The 19,532-nt window shown below is 36.8% G+C and overlaps 1 protein-coding gene across 1 annotated transcript in view; it reads right to left on the reverse strand.

The window, feature by feature from the left end:
• The window catches only part of LOC752040 (ankyrin repeat domain-containing protein 12), an 84,776-nt gene that overhangs the window by 60,252 nt on the left and 4,992 nt on the right, over window positions 1-19,532 (reverse strand). The window contains exon 2 of the mRNA XM_030975147.1: window positions 7,301-7,363. The gene's annotated coding sequence lies outside the window, so the exon portion shown is untranslated. The remainder of the gene's footprint in view (window positions 1-7,300; window positions 7,364-19,532) is intronic.

The following is a 19,532-nucleotide window of genomic DNA, read 5'->3' on the forward strand; positions in this document are numbered from 1 at the left end:
GCGTCAATGAAGCTTCTATTATGCAATCTTACATATGAAAGCATTTATCTTCAAAAGCTAAGAAACTGATACTGCATGCAGATAGAGTGGTACTACCAGCTTATAGTACACTTGCTTTAAAGGTAAAGACAAGTTTTGGAAACGCCCCCCTCTCAAAAAATGAAATGGAAGCTCTTATTTAATACCAATCATGTGAAAGAATATGTTTTGACTAATAAGTGATCATACAAATTTTGCAGAGAAACCGGCTAATAATTGATATATTTGGTAAATTATTATATTTATTTGGACCTGATAGATATAACGCATGTGTCACATAGTCCCATATACATCTTTCTGTGTACAGTGCTTCTAACTTTACCAAGACTGGGCCAAATTTCTTATTATTTTAATGATTCCAGAACCTTGCAGTACACACCAATACTTACTGTATAATTATGCTAGATGATCAACCTTTTCTGATCGATTCCACAACGTTTCTTTCACAATGTAATCGCATGACTATAACTGGTCTTTATCTTTAAATTTCATTTTCTTTGAAATGCCGTCTGCTTTGTCTCTAGCAGGCGATGACTAACTAGGTTTACATGTACTTCTGAGAAGGCCTGTCCATCTGCCTGATGGACGCATGCTGTTACTCAAATGACCAAACATAATTGAAATAGTTCAGCTTTAATATAATTTCCCATTATCCATTGGCCTTGTCCACACGTCATTTGACATCAACCGAATTGAGAAACCTTACATGCAGTGTTCAGACTGCACATACATCATGTAGCTTAATTGGACGTTTGGAGCTAATTGAATCCCGTAGATTGTAACAGATTCTGCTCATGTACAGTAATGAGGAAGGGGCTGATGATGATTATGATGATAAAGAAGAAGATGATGATGATGATGATGATGATGATGATGATGATGACGACGATGATGATGAAGGAGGAGATGATGATGATGATGATGATGATGATGATGATGATGATGACGACTACGACAATGATGACGGTTGATGATGAGGGTAAGAGTTTACCCAATATAAATTATGGAAAGATAAATATGATGCTTAATTGCAATCCTAATTTTAGACATGGAGTAAATGTACGATAAACCTTGGATCAAAACAGTTTGTTATTATCCAGATATTCTAGAATAAGAAGAAGTTTAGAACCTTTTTTCAAGTGATTGTATTTCAATATAAGTAATAGCTAACATATAATATAGAAAGTATCCTTGCAAAATGTTACAACTGTAAACTATATTCATCATTTTTTCCTTTTTAAAACTTGACTAATGGAAGATTTATTAATTTAGACTCATCAATAAACACCTAACCAGTCTATTGATTCAATGTTCCTTTAACAAATAACTGATATCCATGGTCTGATTCATAGCAACACCACATATTCATTTTACAAGTGAGATTTCAAAATCAACCCCTCCCCCCCCCCCCCCCCCAACAAAAAATCAAAAAGTTGATGAAAAATGAAAGAATAGATAGACAAGACAAACAACTTTGCTTTTTCATAAAGACAGCACTTAAACTTTAAAAAAAGATCTTTACAAATATAAATGGTTTTAATTGAAGTAGCTACTATGCACACGGCTAATGGAGTCTGCCCTCTCCTCTTCGCATTCTCTTCCTTCCTGTTTTGAACATTGAACAAAATTGGAACGGAAAAAGAAGAAGGCCCCTTTCTAATTGATCGTATTGCATCCTAATGCAAGCCGTAGTCTCTACGAGTCTCGCAGATAGATGACTTGTGTGTTTGGTTACATCCAAAAATACTTTTATTTTTCAGCACTTAAAAACATCTCCCACTTTGCCTCTCCACTCTCTTTGTGCATAAGTTGCTGCTGTACCGGTATTCAGAATACCCATTTGGTTCACAAGCTTTGATTTCCGCCAGAAAGACGTCACTGCTCTTTGATGTTATGGAAAGCTCATCTTGGCGGTGTTCCCCTCTCCCATTTCCATTCTGAAGAGCGCAACCCTGAATTTATGAATCCTCATTATATTTTAAAACATAATTCAGAGATGACATGGCATCGATCTTGCTTTATAGTTTGCCCTTTGGAATATGGCCTACATGTATTGAAGACACATACCATCCTTCATTGTGAATTCCACACAAGTACAGATGGAAAGGAGGAAAATAGGATTTTGAATCTATTCATTCTCCAAGATCATAAATAATTTGGAAAACCTTCACCATGCTGCACAATAGGAAAACAACTTTTCACTTGGCATTTTGAAGTTAAGGTTTATCATAAATAACTTAATTACTCCTACTCAAATTTGTCTCATACTGTACTGTACATCTCATCATAGAATTATACATTTGAATATCAAGAAAGAGGCTGTATCAAGTTTCCAATAACCTTTGGCCTAAAAAATTTACTTTTCTTTGAGGGGATCTAAGATGATTTTTATATACTGGTAACCATTCCACTGTGAATTACTGATTCATAGAAATTTACTGTAACAGAATTGATTCTTTTACATGATAATAAGCTGGAATCATAAACTAAGATTATAATGCTTGGACATATGTGCTTCTTAATGAAATATGAATAATCTGATTAAACCTAGCTGTCACAATTGACGTTTTCATCCTGTCACCAAAATATAATAATAATGAGAAGATGTAGATGTATAGGCCTGAGTTTTTCTCCATCTTTAAACAAAAAAGCTAGAACCACAACAACACTTTGCTAAACTTTGCAGCATTTCATTACATATTTCCTTACATCCACTGACAGTAATTGAAACAAAACAGCTTTGTAAGCTCCAAAATCTGTTGTGTAGAAAAAAAGGGTACACATGTCGAAAAAAGAAACAATGTAGCAGATTTTGCAAGGGCAAGGCCTGCACTATTAAAGTTATAAGACGTCTGTGTTTTCAAGAGCTTCGTTGAGTCATGCATGCTCTCCATGTTCTTTCACTATAGGCGCGTCTTCATCATCTCAAGATTGCCAAATAGCCCGCTATTTGGAAAATAATCCTGAAGTAACAAATTGCGTCTTCACTATCTCGAGATTCAACCTCGAAACTCCAAACTCGACCTTGAGAAACTAGCTCGAGATATTTTGCTCAGCGTTAGCGTGTATTGCGAATCTTCGGTCTAGTGAAGACGCACGGGACAAATAGCTGGATATTTTGCAAACTATCCCAAGATATCTTGGGATATTATCCCGACCAACTATCCAGCTAATTTGCTACTTCGGTCTAATGAAGACGCAAATTAGCTGGATAGTTTGCGATCGGGATAGTTCAAATAGCTGGATATTTGGCAATCTCAAGATAGTGAAGACAGGCCTAGTGCCAAAGAAGCAAACATAGGTCTTTTCCGATGTACTGTTTGCACACTACTCAAAACGAGGCCCCATAGACATGTAGAGGAAAATTCCAGATAGAATGAGCCCCCCCCCCCCCAAAAAAAAGAATAAGTAAGTTGGACTCGATAATCGATATCAAGATGACAAGAACAAACTACCCCCTGTCATATTCTCCTGTTGTCACATTTCAGGATAGTTTAAACACTCCTGACTCAATTCCCTTACATGTAAAGATTGAAAATAAACATAGAAAATATATCAAGCAGGGTGAAGCCGTATTAAAAGTTAAAACAACTTAATGAAACAAAATTAAGAACTGTTGACACAAGCATAATACGGTAAAGCAAATGGGAGTATATTGCTTTCAGTAGCGTAAGCAGTCTCCCTAAAGGCATGAATAAACAGGTGCACTCCCATAGGAATTGTTCTTAATGAGATAATTCTGGGGAAATGAATGCGATAAGAGTTCTAATTGACTGAAGATGCAGCATGCGAGTAAAAACAACATTCTCTCGAGTCTTGGCTGTGTAGTGTATACATGTAGGCACAAACCATATTCAATATGATATAGACACAGTACAATATGTAAATGTTGTATATATATTGTACCTTCTTTTGTATTCATATTCTGCATTTGCATATATGTTGTATAGCGCCATGATGCCTAAGGGATGTGGTGCGCTTTATAAGAAGCCAGTATTATTATTTAATTTTTTTTTTTTTATTTTTTTTTTCTTCAAAATATTATTATTAACAGCATAAATATTCATACCACATGTTATTTTTTTTATTTTATTTTTGGTTTTATTTTGTAAATCAAGGATGATGGGAGGACTGGTTGAATAAAGGAATTTGTTGAATAATTTTAGATGTAAGCTTTGCTATGTCATATTTTCAAGAAACATAAATTTGGAACAAATGAATTTTCACATACTTAAAAAAGTATGAAAAACTTGGTAGGGGGTGTGAATAATTTAGCTGTTAACTGGACATGTAGGTCAGGTAGCGGTTCCTTGCACAAGCAGAGTACTGATCTCAGTTTGGCTATGTACTTTATTCACAATAGGCCCGTCTTCATCTGCTCGAGATTGCCAAATATCCTGCTATTTGAACTATCCCGATCGCAAATTATCCAGTTAATTTGCGTCTTCATCAGCCCAAAGTTGTAATTAGCGGGATATTTGGTCGAGATAATCATCCCAAGATATCTTGAACTAGTTTGCAAAATATCCCGCTATTTGTCCGGTGCGTCTTCACCAGCCCGAAGACTCGCACTACAATGCGCGAAACGCTGAGCAAAATATCTCGAGCTCGAGTTTCGAGTTTCAAATTTCAAGGTCAAATCTCGAGCTTTTGCGATTTGTAACTTCAGGATTATTCCCCAAATCTGAAATAGCGGGCTATTTGGCAATCTTGAGATGATGAAGACAGACCTATACTGGCAAAACTACTTCCAATCTCTGATCAGTTTCCAATCAAGGTGCCTTCCTTGAAATGATAAGAACATTATCGTAGGTTTCCCTCGGGTCATGAATCTAATACAGTTTTTCAATTTTTATATTTTACTGCTTATATTCAAACAAAATTCTCTGTCTGTAATCTGCAACGCTCAAAATACACGGGGGCGGTGGGCGATTCGCCCCCGTGAGCTCCACAATCGCCCCCGTCAGATGGTTCACGGGGGCGATTGCCAAATTAAAAATCGCCCCCGTGGAATTATAAAATAAAGATTATCTTTTCTGATATAACTTTAACACAATATTGAGTATCAATGTTCAAACGTTAAACCAATAAAATGGAACTAATTAGATGGCGCTTTCTCTCCCATCTCTATGAGTATTACCGATACAAACAACAGAGCTCGCAGTGCAGCTGTAGTGCGGCCGTCAGCAGCGACTATACTGGGCCGGTAGTACCGGTGTGCACGCTGACGCCCAATATCTGCTGGAGCTGGAGACGATCGCGCAAGGACTGAAACATGGAGAAGTTTTTTGTTGTGAAAAGTGTGAATCCTCTGAAATCTGGATATTCTAAAAGATCAGCAAATAATGTAACTCGACCAGTAAATCAATATTGAAAAGAAGATCAGCAAAGATGTTGCAGGGGCGGATCTAGGCGGTTAAGGGGGTTCAACCACCACCCCCCCCCCCTCCCCCTTGGGCTGCCAAGTGAAAATGTGATGTGCATAGAAAAATGCTATCATGTATCATTGTGTCCAGACCAACACAGTATTAGTAGATGTCAGTAGATGCCGGGAAAACATCACTAACGGGGGTTCAAAATAGCGCACAAAAAAAAATCGCCTCGCCGCTTCGCGGCTCGTCGACGATGCTCCGCATGTTAGTAGATGCCAGGAAAACATCACTTACGGGGGTTCAAAATAGCAACAACAAAAATCGCCTCGCCGCTACGCGACTCGTGGACGATGCTCCACATCGTATTTGGGTTACCCCCCCCCCCCCACCCTTAGCAAAAAGCTAGATCCGCCCCTATGTTTTGGAAGGATATGGTAAAAACTCAAAGTAAAGAAAGAATGTAAATAAGGTTGCTCCGAATAATGAGGAGGACATTATGTGCAGAGCGGGAAGAAATGGAGAGAATGTCATCACGGAGATAAAAGTCAATAACAGCTATGTAACAAGTACATTTTCTAAGAGGGAAAATGCCGACTAAATGATAATGATAAAATACCAAGGAATTTAGGAGTTTCATGGGTACCAATTTAATGAAAATTTGTATGAAAAAAGAGCCCCCGTCGGTACTAAAAGAGCCCCCGTGAGAGGGCTCACGGGGGCTCTTTTTTTTTGGAAGAGCCCCCGTGGACAAAAAATTAATTTGAGCCTTGGTAATCTGTATATAAATAGATAGAGAGAGATGCCCCTGAGCAATCTGAAAAAGGAATTATGTTCTCTAGATCTCAATACCTTGTTTTTATGCATTTTCTCCAGTTGATTACTGACATGTACACTATGTCTACACAGCCCATTATTTTATTTTTTTCATACATGTGTATCATGAGAAAATCTGATCATATTAATTCCAATAATGAATTCTATTTCAATGAGCTAACTACCGGTAGTTGCTGTGGTACATGTTCACTATAACAATCGACAGAGTTTCTTGTAAATATAGTTAACAAGTTAGTATTTTATTGTACTTTTTCTATTTATTCTATCATTGATTAGTTATCGCGCAATTCAAAGCACAGGTTCCAGTCTACAAAGATAAGATATATCACTTCCCGGAAGCAAATAAAAAACTGTTCTTTACAGATTAATGAGAATGCGTCGCAATTCTTATCCAGATCATGAACTCGCCCTTCATTAAACATTGCAGTGGACTCTGCCCACAATGACTCAGCATTCAAAATTAACATACATGTTGACAAAATTTCCCATGAAAGTCAAGTAGTAAATTATGTGGAAAATCTCCATTGCTGTTCCATTTCAAACAGACTTCAACTATTACTTAAGAGGGATTAAAATGGGCTTCTCTTTCTCCTCCCTCTCCCGCAACTCCCACTCCCCCTCCTCATTTCTTTCTTTCTCTCTCTCTCTCTCTCTCTCTCTCTCTCTCGTAAAAATGATAATGCAGAATGTGCAATATAGCATGCTCACAAGCATAGGAGAGGGGTACTCGGGTCATGCGTTATAACAATGATGCAGATTTGATTGAGGAACTACACGACTCTTAACAATCAATTGACAATAAATCATTGAAACCAGTTTAAAAACTGGCTCTTTCTACTTCTAGACAACCAGAGAGTAAATGGACTGAAAAGGGATAATCATTACCGAAAATATTGAGTAAATATTTCACATATATTGAAATGTACATCTCATGTAGCTTCAATATGAGGAAAAAAATTATAATCAAGCTAATGTGCCTCAAAATCACTGCCCTTAGGGTTTAAAAGCTTATTCAGTCCATAAATAAACTTCCATAACAAAAGTGGAATACTCACCAGACATTATGAAGAAATTCAACAAAAGCACTCAGTATAAATCAACAAAGAAGTCAGGTAAATCTGTGTAAAAGAGGAAAAAAATAAAGCACAATAAGTCATACACTATAGTTCCCCTTTTCATAACACATGGACATTTATGCAACCCGAAGGGCCATATAATTTCCTCTTTTTTCACAAATCAGGCCTATAGTCTATATCAGTAGTCAATTCAGAACACTATCACATGCCTTATTCTACAAATAGTTATCCAGACACAAAATCAGTTTAGTAGAATATCAGATGCGATATGTACAGTGTATCTACAGGTTCATAGATGTATATTTTCTGTTAAAGCCCAGAATTTTTTTTCTTTCTGAAGGCTTTAAAAGTAGCATTTTAAATCCAAGTCTTTTCATGAAGCCTTTCAGGATGGTTTATAAATGAGAGACAAATACCTGGCTACCTGGATTAAAATTTGATTTGATTTGATGTTTATTTATTTGTATAGCGCATATCACTCAGGGTTCTTGTTAATTTTTCTGATAGCAGGCTATTTATGATTTACAGGAGGCTACTAAAATTGCAAAAGAAAAATCTCTGTGCGTGTAGCGCACATCACCATGTGCGCGAAGCGCACATCACGAGCGCGAAGCGCGAAGTCCCTTGCGGCCGGGGTCCACCCAAGGGCCCTGGAAGCTTTAGGGTTTTAGATGCTCTCTGGTGCTATCTTAGCCTTATTTTTGAAGATATGACCACACTGTATGAGCCATAGTTTAATGATAAAGATCATGAATATTTTGGCTGAATAACTTACTTTTCATATGATAGAGGTCTATACAATATGAAATGAAAATGCTCCATTATTGTTTCTGATAAATCAATCATATTTGTGATGAATCTACAATTTTGAATTACATGATAATGATACAAGGTAGTCCTGGGCAAAAACGGTTAACTGACGTTTACAGGACCTTGTCAGTGAAGAAAATCGTTTGCGATAAAAAATTAAAAAAATAATAATTAATAATTATTTCTATAGACTCTAGGCCTACGAAAAAAAAATAGTTTTCGGTACTTTTCTTCCAATCGCCATGCGCTTAACGTTTATATGCAATATGCCACCTCTGTTTTTCGAATCGGTAAAATAGATCGCTAAAAGTAAAAGTAAAAATGTTACAACACGAAAAGAAAAGATCCAGAAAGAAACCTTTTTGTTGTTGTATTGAAACAATTATCAAATAGATATAAGGATTATATCAGTGTTGGACAAAGTTCTGAGTACATATGAGTACAAATTTTCATTTTTTATTCACAATACGGTAGATCTAACTTAGGATTACGAAGTATAAATAGCAATGCCAATGCGGGTGATCATTTGGACGCAGAGCGAGCTTTGGAGCTGGCCTCTTTAAATTATTGCGAGCGGAGTTCGCTGGCTTGAGCTTGTTTACGAACGTACGTCTAGTCTCTGTGACAGTGTATGTGTATAGCGTGCCGCACCGGTTGTGCAGCGCTCGTATTCTGAATCGAATCGTGCATCGCCAAATCAGTCACAGTTTCACACTAGGCCTGAGTCAAACCGTTTAACCGACGGTTATCCGACCGCATTCATCAAAACCGTTTAGCATTTCTCGCTCCGGTTAACCGTTATTTGCATACATTTTGGAATGTGCTAATAGCCGATGATAAAGATAATCAAAGAAACCGCAGTGTAATGTTACACCCTGGCGGCTGCGCGCCAGCTTTCTGGCAGCAGTAATTCCCATGAATGAATTTGTAAACAATAAAACAACCAGCCCCCTTCTCTCTTTTCTCACCCTCTTTATTCCCTTCTCTCTGCAATGTGTTCATCGCTCATGTACCTTTTCTTATTACTGCACTCTCAGCTCACAACTTTCTAAATGTTTACACATTCGATGGTCAGTTCCTCTCACATCCCTTCTCCCCGAGTCTCTCTCTCTCTCTCAATATTAATATCCATCCCTTGCCGACTCGCCCCCTAAAATAATGTTCATATATAAATAAAATACAAAAATATTGATAACAATAATAATTGAATTTTTAGAAATATTAATCAACAAAGTCTTGGATATTGTGAGTAATTTAAGTTTTTGATCATTCTTCAATTCAGCCGATTAACACAGCCATCCTTTCTATCGAGTCTCACTTGTCTTACTTGTCTTACTCATGTCCCTGCCTCGTCCATGCAGGGACATGCAGGGACATGCTAGCCCATGCGTGCTCTCTCAGTCACACACACATGTACACACAAACCTCCGGCGCCCAAATACACTGTACATACACACAGATGGAGAGCTCATGCTTGTCACATGCCCACTTGTGGGCGTGGCTTCTTGACCTCCCACTGAACTGGGTACGGTGAAAGCACGCGCGGTCACCAACCTGTAATTTATGCTGGTATCAAACTCCACCCACATAGCTAGAGAACCTTCCTCATTGGTCACTAACTTGGATCAGCTCATTGCAGGGTGTGTCTTGGGTGTGTGTGATACACACTTCCACATAATTTCATATGGCAATGATACATGCAGGGAGCTCTCTCCCTGACCATGTGCTACCATTGCATTGCAAAGGCATATATAAATACGTCACAGATCAGCTATCTTCACAGAGTAACTTTGCAAGGTTAATCATGATATCAAGTTCAGATGAGGAATAATAAGACATGTTTTATGTTGTTTATTAGTGGTCTCTGTTTATCAGGATGACCCAATTTGTGCCATAGTCCGGGGCTGGGAATGCTCAGCCCGACAGTCTGAAGACCAGCAGGGTTTGAGATAGCGACTTGACCGAATATGATGTGATTTTTGTATTATTTTTTTTTTTTTTTTGGAGAGGCTTACAGCCGGCTACGATTGCCGTTACAGCCGGAAAAAATAGCCGGTTGCCGGCTATTAACAAGAACCCTGATCACTAACAAAAGAAAGTCCCTATGCCTTTTTCTTTTCTTATAACTTTAAATTTGAGATAGTGACATGGTATGAACAGAAAAGAGGTCGTCTAAAGCATAAGCTTGAAGTGACATCCTTTCGAGAATGAAAATAATTAGAAAAACCTCAAGTGCTTTCTTGAGATCAATTCCTAATTAGCCAACTCATGACTACCGGTACGTTTTTTCATTTTCTTATAATCAACTGACAAACAACAGTTGTGAGCAACAGCTCCTTAAGCCTGCTACGTTCATCCTTGGCTGAATTTACTCTCAAAATGGAAAATTGATGATTACTAATATTACAGTTGCAAATCTTGCAAACATCTAAAATCTGCACTTGAAAACTGAAAAACATGAAAATATAGAGTTTCTGCTTTTGAATGACTTCAATAACTTAAAAACAGAAAACTCTAGGCCTAAAATAGATATACATGTAGACAGGTCAACATGGGATTTGAATACTCTGACACATACATACATGATGTATACTTGAATGATGGAGTTATTATTAGACCTAGAACAACTCCTTTTTTGCATGATTCAAGGAAATTGACAGTTCCCTACTTGGATAATGTGAGATCTTTGCAATTTGTTTGAACTGGGTATTTCTCATAAAATCCTTAAATAAAAGAAAAGGAAATTGAGCTTGTCCATCAAAAGAAAAACATGATAATTATGTGAACTAGGTTATACATGCAAATCTGATGTCTCCCGAAATCAACAAAAAATTGGTGTAAATTAACAGAGAGAGAGGGAGAGAGAGAGAGAGAGAGAGAGAGAGAGAGAGCCCTAATTGTGCACTGTCTTCACAACAATGACATTTGCTATTCTTTCCCTGTTCCAAGGTAGATTCAAGGTAATGCATACATCCAAGCTTCAAACCTGGGAAGGCAAGCAGAGCGAGAGAATTGAGGGCTGCATGAAGAAAGAAATGCAAATCAAGCTGAGTCACAATGCATGCCCGGGGTCAAATTTTGGACAATAATATGCAAACTACCTGTGACCCTATTCACATCAAACCGTTCTCACGGTACACCTTTCAAGCCTCTCTCGAATGAATGCCTCCCTCTATTCAGCGAAAATGCCTGTTTTCAGTGAGTAGCTGTGGGCAAACCTTATAAATGTTTATTATACTTGTGGGGAACATGAAACATAGGCTTATATGAGAGAAAATTCACCAGCGTCTTTTATCATAATTTGTCTTATCAAATTAACAGAATTAAGATTATATAGCCATATTATCAGAAAAAAATTACATCTTCCAAAACATAACTTTGAATGAAATTGAGATTTCAGCCAATCATTTGTCAACACTTGGCTAATCATAAGCTCATTTTAAAAAAAGAGGAAAGAAGGGTTAAATATCATTTCCATGTATGCTTTGACAAATGACAGAACATACAATTCAAAATATAGAAGTATGGAATTACTATCCGCTCCTCTATAGCCTAAATTCTTCATTGAAAGGAACCAACTTTGGGATCATGATATGTTTCGCTAACTTTGAAGAGAAAGTTGAGTTCTGGGGAGAGGTGAAAAATAATTTGTGAGCGTTAATTGTTATCATGCAATTGTGGAGAACATCAGAGAAAAAAAAGCATGGCTATTCAAATGCCTTCATATTCTAAATATGACAAGTGACAGCTTAAATAGGAGGCCCGATTTTTATGCCACATGTTTGTGTAGTCCCATATACATCTTTCTGTGTACAGTGCTTGCTACTTTTAATACCAAGACTGGACAAAATTTCTGATTAATTATCTGAATTATAGAGAACACGTCTTGAGGAGCTGTCCAATCAATGCAAATAGGTACCCTTCTGATGAAAACATGTTTTCAACACTCACACTTACGCCTAGGTACTAAATTAAGACCTTCAAACTTTTGAAGCCCTATATTATAAATGAAGGCCTACTAAATTATTTGTATACCAAATGAAGCTTTCTTAGCAATCGTCAACAGGATATTAGATGATATTTAAGCCTGCGCGTGAGAATTATCTACAGGAATACATTAGTCTACCTGTACCTAGCGTGACAGTAAACTACGTCATAACAGAATTAATAATAAAACGAGGACAAACAGCATACAGAAAATCTGTTGAAAATCATGATTATCGCTTTCTATAGGCATATTATGCTGTTGTTGTCAAGTGCATACCGGACATATTCCTATGTGCTTTCAATACTTTTGATATCAAGTAAATCCCCATTTTTATTTCAAAGGGATCGTTTAACAATGTTAAATCTGAGATGCACGGCCCCACGTGTCTGTGATATGGTGTAATATTGAAGCCCTAAAAAATTGGGCTTCAAAATGATCAAAAAGTGCCTCAAAAAAGTAAAAACCTTTGAGTGACCAGTTTTACCATACTCGTTTTCCCCAATAGACTGTAGTGTTATGAAAACCGTTTGGCAAACGCAAAATTTGATTTCGATTTTCAATCATGAATATCTTGATAATCAGACAGGCAATCAGCTGTAAAAGTCATGGGGTTCCTGACTGACCTAAAGGTTTATAATTAATATTGCAGCATGAGCTAAATCAAGGATTTTTTTTAAAGGATCTAAGACAAAGTTACCGGATCCTTTTAACACTACATGTAACTGATCCTGCCTGAAACAAAAGTAATAGATCATGTGATGGCACTTGAAGTTACAGGATATCCACCTCTTTATACGATGTAACAACAAAGTTCAACTCTCTCCATAAATAATGTACAAAGTACAATGTGTATGACATTCTCATTAATATCATTCACACAAATTAAAGACTGGATATTATTAACCCTAGTTTAACAATGGTTGCTCAGTGCAAGGTTGTATTATTTTGTAATCTGTAATCACATACCCGTACATATCTATTACACCTGGGTTGAGAGAGACAAATGTGGATGAAATGCCTTATCTTCAGGCACTAATAGCAGTAAGAACTAAAATCATCAAACATTATCACAATCACCACCATAATCATTATCATCATAACCATCATCATCACCATAATCATCATCATTACCACTATCATCATCGTCACCATCATCATAAAGACGGGCCAGGATATGCACCATAAACCTTCTCTATTTTAGGATAAGCGTACATGAATATAGTGCTGATTTGGCTTCCATATGATTTGAACATGGAATGAATCTCTTTTAGGTACCTGTAATATCAACAAATTACATTATTCATGTTCATAAGGCATAAAGATATAGGTTAGGTCCTACATGTAATTAATCCGGGATGCGGATACAGAATATTTGATAAGACTAGCCAGCAAACTATATGCAGCTGAACTGGGAAAAGCAATAAATATCTTACAAATGAATTATTCAGACAGCATATACTGCTTTCAAATGTCAGCACTCCGCCATCTAATGTCATTGCTACAGAGGTATGATGCCAGCAAATACATCAAAGGATTAACAATAAATAATAATAATGCATTTTCTTTTTAAAGAGGAGATACCAGAAAAGAAAAAAATACAGAGAAAGGAGACAAAAGAAGAATGAACTAGGCCTTGCATGAATAAAAAAATACCTACAGTTTTCATCTCCACTATCCTTATAATAAAGTTGCAATCTGCCAAAAAGGCATATTTTTATTGAAGGCTCCTGGATAGGGATGCCAATAATATGAAAAATATGGTAATAAAAATGAATCTTCCTCACAATGACCAGACAAATGAACAGACAAAAATCCAAAAGCAAACAGTAACCACAAAAAAATGATTGGCCTCTCGGTGCAAATAAAAAATTTTAAAAAAAGGGCTGACCCCCTCTTCAACCCAATTGACTCATGATTGTCTTGCTCACTCTTCTCTATCTCTCTCTCTCTCTCTCTCTTTCTATCTCTGTCTGTCCCCCACTCTCCTAATAGGGCATTCATCTATGCAAAGAGATAAGAGTTTAAATAATGCCATTACGGCTCTCAGTGGATCTGAATTATGAATGAAATGTGGCAAGAAGGCCATATCATCGTGCTACCCCGCTTCATTTCGCGCTTCAACTACCCCAAACTTGTACAATTCCAGATATATCTCAAAACAAATTACGACAATGACATTGATACCCTGTCTCTCCTGAATAATAGATATTTGAAATGGTGCTATAATGAACAACATCGCTCTGAAGGTTACAGCAATCCACGATGCAAATATCAAAAAGTAAAACAGGCATATGGTACAGTACATACATGTATGCTATTGAAAATTATATGAACATGTACTTAAGTAGGGCACAGGTCTATACAAGGCCATCAACCTTCAGCACACTTGTTTTCTTAAATAATATCAATGGGAATGAAACCTTCTATAAACAGATGGACAAAGTACTCTAAACTTGTTCTTAAAAATACAAGAGGAGTGGTATTTTGTATCAATTTACATCTTCATTGGTTTGTTTTTATGACAACCAAACAATATCTTCTAAGTCTCTCCCAGCATGCATAAGTATTTCTTGCTATTTCTATTTTTTTTATTTCCTTCTGATCAAGATTGTTTACGGAAAAACATCAAAATGCAAGCTAACACATTAGCTTGAGAGCTGATGTTGTTTATTAAACAAAAATTGTTCAATATTAATGCACATCCATATAAGATCAACAAGACAATTTCTAACAATGACATTTCTAAATTAGAAATGTATTCCCATTTACCCTTTGGAACTTAAATTCTTCTTCGACAACGGTAATGGTATTTTTGTAATTGATGTCAAATAGCAAATAATGTTTGATCACACATGTCGCAATATTTGCTTTTGCAGAGTACATACGGCAGGTTGATAAAATTCTGACAAAATTCCTTTACATCAATCATCAAAAGTCTGGTAACCTTTTATTTCATTATGGAAGCTTCTGTAACCACAAGGCAAAAGAAAACAAAATCTAAATCTGCAAAAGGGAAATCTCACATGAAAAGACGATAATGATATTGATAAAACCACAAAAGAAGTCTTTTTTTGCTTAGCCACGCCCTTACTGTCCTTAGCTCAGTACAAAGCAGGAATCCTCTTCCTCTCATTTCAGAATAAGAATACTAAGTGCAAAGTGCAAACCTACCTATTCAAACTTGCATATCAACAGGATCAACAAGCATCTTCATTTCAAAGAAGAAAAAAAAACACCTGCATTTTTCATATTTTGAAAGGAGCACCTGTCATGAGAGTTATCTTTTTTTTTTCTTTCTAACCCTACATATTTTAGTATTGCCCATGTATTAATGGTAGACCATTTTGTATTATTTTTTATCTTTTTCCACACAAAAAGAATGTTCTAAAAGATAGTTTTAGGTATGCAGCAATGTGTTCATTGATGCCATAATACATGTACATGTATACATACTGAAGAATCAACATATGGACATGAAGAGATGGCTGGATAGAGTGAGCCCTCTGTTGTCCATCTCCATATTTCTTTCTGAAAGAGGAGCATTTCATTTCACCTTGTTTGAGTGCCTCAAAATGAAAAACACAATTTCCTCTCTTGGCAATATGCTCATTTCTATTTTCCTCATTATATTTTTTTCATATCTTGTAAACAATTTTGATTGAAGGACATCAAAATCACAATTGCAAATATCAAAGGGGAAGTCCATGCTGACATTACACTGATTTGAATTCAAGTAGAAAATGAGAGAAACTGGTCACCAGAATTTAGAGAGATAGGCCTACAATTCAAGAAAAAGATAAATTCTTGAGGTCTTTATAGTTGATCACATACATTCTTAGCACAAGGCCCGAGTCAAGACAGTACCTGTCTCATGTTTTTGTTTTTATTTGATAATTTCTAAATTTCACCCTTATATTTACGGTATGCTAAGCATGCAAGTTCAAGATTATCATTTTCTGAAATTATACCTGTAATTAGAAAGTATAGAAACATATGTTTAATATAGAATTTGCATGTTTGATTATTTTTGTAATAGAATTAATCTCTAAGATGAAGTTTATAATTTTGTTCTATTTACAGTATTTAGCAACAAGTATAGCATTTGTATATGTGCTTATAAAATGTGTCTTGAATAAGAATCCAACCCTTAGACATGTATTACAACTTCAGAACTAATGTGGGTTAATTATTTTTTGAAAAATATATTCACATACATGTAGATCTTTCTAATTATTTCAATTACAAAATTATGATCAAACTGTCCCTACATGCTCATTTTCTTTCAATTAATTTCAGATATAAAATATTCACATGAATATGTTAACAATGGCAAGAGAATGTTCAATAAAAAAAATACAATAACAAAATTTAAAAAAAAACAATAGCTTCATGTATTTAATTCTCATTTATTTTGAAATGTTTCCCTGGGTACTCTTGAAAGAGCAGGATATTCAATAACACATGTACCTGTTCCTACCACAGAGGGCGGTATGTAATATGAAATGCCTAGACATCAGAACAAAATTTGTCCTCATTTCAGTTGAACACCTCCAAGGAGCATATTGTTTCAAGTGTGTTTGCCCAACACAGTAATAACAAATATTATATTATGTTAACTGGGTGTGGTTTAAAATCTAGATGGCTGAGTAAAATACTACAGCCAGCTGCAATTGCTGATTCTAATCTAATGACTATGGTTGCGTTTATCTAGGAAATTTTTGGCTAGAATCAGGTTTCTCAAACGTCTTTCAGGCAAATTTAGAAGTAGATAAACGCAAAGCCTTTTTTAAAGGGCTTTAGGTATGGGCATATCTAAAGACGCAAAAAGGTGCGTTTTGTATGTCACATACAGCCAGAATCACGTTTCAAAATGATCGATAAACGCAAAGCTGTTTTGTACCTCACATACAAATTGGACCGCCCAGGTGTTGTGTACAAGCATACGTGTGAAGTTGACCTCCGAGAAACTGTCTGCGAAGAGACGAGGCCTTTATTGCGAATCGTGAAGTGTAGATAAACGCGATATCCCGCAAATCACGATCGTATAGTGGGGTATGATAGTGGGGTTCGATAGTGGGGTACGATATGTACATATCTAGTGGCAAGCCTAGATAAACGCGCTCTATATCAGTTAGAAAGTTGAAAGCCACACTGTCCTATTTGTAGCTACTTGCTCCCTCTATATAGAAAACAATGCATAATCGATGACCATTGGTCCCCTATGATCCTCTTTTTCTTATGTGAATTGAGAGCTGAGTTGATGAGATAACCACCTGTCCAGTGACCTTGCAGGGTGGTCTAATCCCTCCTATAAACTAGTACAGATAAGCTTTAAAAGAAAATAACTAACAAATGTATCCATTACAACTACCAACCGATCTTTTTAGAGTATTCAGCCTAATATATTCATATCTGCCCTGTCATTCTGCTTTCATCTCCATACTCTCTGAGCCGTGAGATCTACATACCGTAATAAACGGTGTATAAACCGCACCTTTTAGCCGCCGAAAAAAATTCAAAGTCGGGGGTGCGGTTTATACAGGGTACACCAATTTTTTTATTTATTTATTTTTTTAAATTTTTCCCCCTCCATCTGGTGCTATGCCTGGCAACGTCTCCCAGCTCGGTAATCGGTGTGTTGATTCACCACTCAGAAACTCTAGAACAACACTCAAATTTGTCTGTCATCTTGGTTTGAAAGTAATCTTTCTGATAGATCTCAATAAGTAGTTTATAATAATAATTCTTCCAATTTTTCTTCTATTACATGGTGTACCACAAGGTTCTATCCTAGGTCCCTACTGTTTTTTAATTTACATTACCGTAATGATCTTACACAAAAATACAAAAAAAATCTCTCTTTTTTTAAGGGCGAAAAAGAGGTGTGTGGTTAATACATGAGGGCAGTTTATACAACGTTAATTAGGGTAGTTAGAAAAACAACAACAAGATGCAGATTTAGCGAATATTGCACAATATATGACCCCCTTGAAACTATTCTAATTTCTATCATTGCAAATTGCAAGAGTAGCACTAACAAAAAATGTTTGTAAAGATGCTCTCTAATCAACTGGTATAGGATTGTGATGAAGATAAGCTGAGCAAGGGGATAAATTGGCGTATGATCTAGAATCAGGGAACTTTTCAATCACTTCGAAGTAAAATTAAATAAACCAAGCAATGATTTAAATATCCCCAGTCAGGTGGATTGTGAAATTATTGTTGCTTGCCGGATAAAAGCACCATTTTGGGTACAGGGGTCCCTTAGGACCTACTAAACGATATTAGGCTAGGAGCCCCCGGCAAAAATTTCAATTTAAGAATGTGGGGCGGGGCAGCGGGGGTGTCTTTTGGAGCCCCTAACAAATTTTATAACATCGATTTGTTGTTGTATAAATGCCATTTTTGGTACAGGGCTTCCTTAGGACCTACTAAACAATATTAGGGTGGGAGCCCCCCGAAAAAAATATCATATAAGGGCGTGGGGCGGGGGCATGGCCTCGTAGCCCCCAAATAATTTAGAAGGTAATATATATCATTTATCTGTTTGTTGTACAAATGCCATTTTTGGTGCTGGGCTTCCTTAGGACCTACTGAACGATATTAGGGTAGGAGCCCCCGGCAAGAATATCAAAGGGTGTAGGGCGGGGCATGTCACTGCGGGAATGTCCTTGTATTTGTCCTACAACTAAGGATCTTACAATCTCATTGTAATTCATAATTGGGAATGACGAAATGGCCAGAAACTAAGGCTGTGCACAACCGTGTAATGAGGTACCCGAGTACACTCCCAGGCTTACAAGCGAATACTCTAATATTCTTTTTTTTTCTTCTTTTTTTTTTGTTGCCGCCACCACCATACCACGGGAGCAGTATCCCAGGTCCGTATCCGAAAACTTCGAGTTGCAGTTAAGGCACTGATTTAATAATAATAATAACAGTAAACAATACTGTTTTAAAACCAAAGGTGGCAGAATAATCCATTTTCCTCCGAGTCCAAAGAGAAATCCAGACATTTGGTCCCAGTTTCTGAGTGGTGAGTTTGCAATGATTGAGCTGGGAAACATTTTTACCGACGGTACCTTGCCAGCGGCAGGCTCTCTCCCTGGCACGGGTAAGCGTCGGCCTGGACAGTGCCAGGCGACCAGGATTTAAAAAAAAAAATTTACGGCCGAATATTCGAGTACGAGAAATCGTACTCGAGCATTCGACTACTCGTCGCAGCCCTACACGTACCTGAAACGTTCTGGGGTTATCAAGTGATTTAAATGATAACGTCATTACGAACTTGTAGCGCGTGTACAGTTTTTCCTTTATAATCATTTTGCCTTGCGCGTAGACTAGAAGGGATGAGATTTAGATGACGTCATGCGCAGCGAGAGTTAAAGTTAAAGATGAGTTCTGGTTTTAAAA

Source organism: Strongylocentrotus purpuratus, unplaced genomic scaffold (genome assembly GCF_000002235.5).
Source record: "Strongylocentrotus purpuratus isolate Spur 01 unplaced genomic scaffold, Spur_5.0 spur5_scaffold_8, whole genome shotgun sequence".
Classification (NCBI taxonomy): Eukaryota; Metazoa; Echinodermata; class Echinoidea; order Camarodonta; family Strongylocentrotidae; genus Strongylocentrotus; species Strongylocentrotus purpuratus.